This window comes from Bidens hawaiensis, unplaced genomic scaffold (assembly GCF_021521415.1).
Source record: "Bidens hawaiensis isolate Kalapana, Puna unplaced genomic scaffold, B.hawaiensis_p1.1 tig00081202_1, whole genome shotgun sequence".
Lineage (NCBI taxonomy): Eukaryota > Viridiplantae > Streptophyta > Magnoliopsida > Asterales > Asteraceae > Bidens > Bidens hawaiensis.
In genome coordinates this window covers 10,855-14,952 of record NW_027503770.1, presented here as the reverse complement: position 1 = coordinate 14,952, position 4,098 = coordinate 10,855, and the positions used below count along the sequence as shown (strand labels likewise).

At 38.0% G+C, this 4,098-nt stretch overlaps 1 pseudogene across 1 annotated transcript; it reads left to right on the top strand.

Moving 5' to 3' along the window:
* The first annotated feature begins 1,250 nt into the window (after positions 1–1,250).
* On the top strand, positions 1,251–3,800 carry LOC143607329 (protein kinase PINOID pseudogene; annotated as a pseudogene). The gene is made up of 3 exons (XR_013148945.1): positions 1,251–1,391; positions 1,948–2,315; positions 3,026–3,800. The product of XR_013148945.1 is annotated as a protein kinase PINOID pseudogene (transcript).
* The last annotated feature ends 298 nt before the right edge of the window (positions 3,801–4,098 follow it).

Here is a 4,098-nt window from a genome sequence, read left to right as displayed (position 1 = left end):
AATATACATAAATATTATTTAAGTAATAGATCAATACAATTTAAAAATAAAAATGTTTTATTCTTTTAACAACTATTTTTTTCGAGTCCACCCGTGATGAAATTTTAACCGTCCCTAGTTATTCAACGCTTTATGTTCGATTCACAAAACCCTCATAAGCGAAAATCCTAGCAATGCAACAACTGGGTACCCCCGGCCCTAGGTGTAGGCGAAGATAATTAATATATAGAAATAGAGATAGAGAAACCAATGTACACATACTTGATTTTATTTTAATCCTTTAAAAAGATATAGAGTAATTGTTCTTATTTGTACAAAAGTGATAAAAAGGCTACATAATAGTCTGATTTTAGGGGCTACACTAATCATAACCATCGTTTATCTTCGTTGTGATTTGGTTTTGATTTATAGTTTGTATTTTGCTCACCCCTACCTCATACCATCTTAAGATTTAAAAACATAAAATATATAACTAAATCCGAAACCACACCAACAAAATCGTATATACTATTGTAAAACCAAACTAACCATAATATAATATCTTTTTCAATATGGTGTCGTGGTAGCTTGTGTTTCTCAATGGAGACACAGGTTAATTCCTCACAAACAATCTTTTTGAGGGGGTATGAGTGGCTTAATGAAGGAAGATTAGGATATCTGTGATCTCCAGTTTGATCCTTATGGCGTCTGGGGTTTACCGCTAGGAGGCCTTCGGGCGGATAAGTTTTCCAGAACTGAAGATAACTTGGAGACGCTTAAGTACTTCATAGGGCAGGGTTGAGCCAGCTGGCAGTGGTCTTTTATTGTTGAGTTGCCCCATACAAATTACCTAGACAATTTTATATTTGTTGGTCGTTTAGGAAACAAAAACTATAATAATATAATATTATGTCAGAGATAACAAATAGCCAAAGGATGATTAAAAGCTAAATATTTTCAAAGTTTAGATTAAATAATAATATTAGCGTTTTCTTGGAAGTATCATCCTCTGAAATTTCTGATACTAACTAGCCATAGACCAAAAACAGAAGCTACTCGGACTCACGTGCCACCAAGCTCAATACGTCACTAACCTCCCTCAGCACGTGCGACCACTCTTTCCTCTCACGTGTCACATTAATCCATCCCTCCATAAAACCATAAAACCTCACCATAAACTCTAACATACAACTAAACGATCGCCTCCTCTCCGTACAACGTTTGTTTTAAATAACTCCAACTACCTAGCTCTAATTCAACTGTTGCCGATAATGTTGGAGTGTTCAAACGATCAATCAGACGGTTCAAGTCAAAGCTCCATGAGTAGTGATAGTTTTAGCCGAGTGTCATTTGACACGTCACCGGAGAGTGTGGTACTGAAGCCACACAGGTCATCGGACTCGTCGTGGCAGGTAGGGTGTGCTCGGTTCGGTTATTAAATAAAAATAACCCAACGGTTTTGGTTAATTCAGTTATTAGCGGTTAATTCAGTTCAATACTGTTAATTACCAGCTAAACACAAACTTTTAATATTTTCATATTTAAAATTTTACTGAAATAAAAACCATAAACATTATAAAACACATTAGTTCCAAAATATACATAAAGATTACTCATGAATTTAGTTTTAAGTTTTAACAGGTGAAGAGTAATGCAATTTAAAGCCGCTGTCATTCGAAACGAATTAATACATGTTACTAATGAAATGAAAGATTCAAGATTAAGAATACAACGGTCAAACAAAGTTGGATAAATATCATTTTTCAAGTATTGGGGCATAATATCATTAGAAAAAGATTATTACAAATAAAAGTATTGGTTAGTTGATTCGGTTTGGTTATTAACCTAAGCCGAACCGAAAATTCGGTTATTCAAAAAATAATAAAATTAACCATTGGTTAATGCTTTGGCTCACTTTTTTTGTTAATTGGGTTGGGTTAATTTAGTTTTATGCTCACCCACTGGCAGGCAATAAAGACGATGACGTTGAAAAAAAGGTTAAGTTTACGAGACTTTTGTGTTGTGCGCCGGATTGGAAGCGGTGATATCGGAAAAGTGTACCTGTGCAGGCTACGGAATGAGGAGGTGGAAGAAAAGTGTTATTATGCTATGAAGGTGGTGGACAGAGAGGTGTTGGTGGTAAAGAAGAAGACCAAACGAGCGGCCACGGAGAAGAAGATACTGAACATGGTTGATCATCCGTTTTTGCCGTCGGTTTGTGCGCAGTTTGAGGCGTCGCATTTCTCGTGTGTGGTGATGGAGTATTGTCCCGGTGGTGATTTGCATTCGCTCCGGCATAAGCAACCGCAGAAACGCTTTTCTATCTCCGCCGCAAGGTACAAATGACAACATGTAGAAATGTGAACAATTTTTGGACTCTAGCTAGGTCCCTAAATGTACCAAACCGAATTCATTTTGGTCCGTTAAGTTTTTGTCGAATCAACAATTTCTTGTTCGTGTTTGTTCATTAACAAAATAAGCTTGTTCATGAACGGTTCACGGCACAAAAGAACGAACGCAAATGAACACAGACAATGTTTATTTGATTTGGCTAACCAATAATAGTCGATGTCAACAGTTTGGTCCGGCCAATAAATTTGTATTGGTTTTTTTATAATATAATTTTTGTTTTATATAATAAAATTAGACCCGTCATTAAAAAATATAAAATATTTTAGTTAATAAATATAAGCAAGCAAATATTAACGAACATAAACGGGCATAAATGATACTTTATTGAAAGTTAATTATACGAATATGGCCTTTGTTCGTGTTTATTTTATTTAGTTAATCGAACGAAATTCTTTGTTAATGCTCACTCGTTGATTAAACGGACGAACATAAACAAAATTCCCATAAAATAGTAAACAAACAGTTCCCCGAACTTTGGATTTGTTTGCTTCCCGAACTCTATCGATTAACTAATTAATCTATGATAATTTGAGATGACTTTTTACCAGCAATTTGCCATTAATAGAGCAATTAATTGATTTGATAATTCATTCGTATTCATTTTATTCTGATTCTGAGTTTGATGGTGATTTAGGTTTTATGCTGCTGAGGTATTGGTAGCTTTAGAGTATCTGCACATGCTAGGAATAATCTACAGAGACCTAAAGCCTGAAAATGTGTTAGTCAGATCAGACGGTCATATCATGCTCACTGATTTTGACCTTTCGTTATTCTCTGATTCAATCCCAGCCCTTCAATCTCACTCGCTTTCGTCATCGCCATCGCCGGAGCCACCTGTCACTCCACGTCAGCCTACACATCCTTCCTCATGCCTTCCGACTCAACTCTTTAGGTCAAAGAAAGTCCAGGCCTTCGCCAGCGCGAAACAGTTATTTGTGGCGGAGCCGGTCACCGCCAGGTCATGTTCCTTAGTCGGCACTCACGAGTACGTGGCGCCCGAAGTCGCTTCGGGTCATTCACACGGCAATGCCGTAGACTGGTGGGCGTTCGGGATTTTCGTTTACGAAATGATCTACGGTTGCACTCCGTTTGCGGGTGTATCGAATGAAGCTACGTTGCGTAACATTGTAAAAACGCCTTTGCGGTTCCCAACGGTTTCCGTTATCTCTTCGGGCGAAAAGCAAGCGCGCGACTTGATATCTAGATTGTTGGATAAGGACCCGGAAAGCCGGTTCGGGTCGAAACGTGGGGCCGCAGATGTTAAGACCCACCCGTTTTTTAACGGGTTGAATTTTGCGCTTATCCGGTCAGCGACCCCACCAATGACCCCGAGACAAAAGACGAAGACAGCGTCATCGAGGCATCGCGATGGGCCAACGTCGTCGTTTGATTTCTTCTGAATAGTTGAAATTGTTGATGGAAGCATGTAAATATAATTATGTTTAGGTTTAGATCTATTTTTGCTAATAAAAATTCAGATGTTTATTGTTGGATTAGTTTCAGTTATTAGACTTGTGCTTTTTTAGTACTTTACGTAAAATAATAGGCTAATAGCACAAGTTTGGTACATGGTGAAGGGGTCACTATAGGGCCATGTTTGTTGATGTGGGCTGATCTACGAAAAGCCTTGGGCTGGGTATGACACAATGAGTCAATGACATATGCAGTCGGATGACTTGGATCACAGATGTGACCTCCAGTCCCATC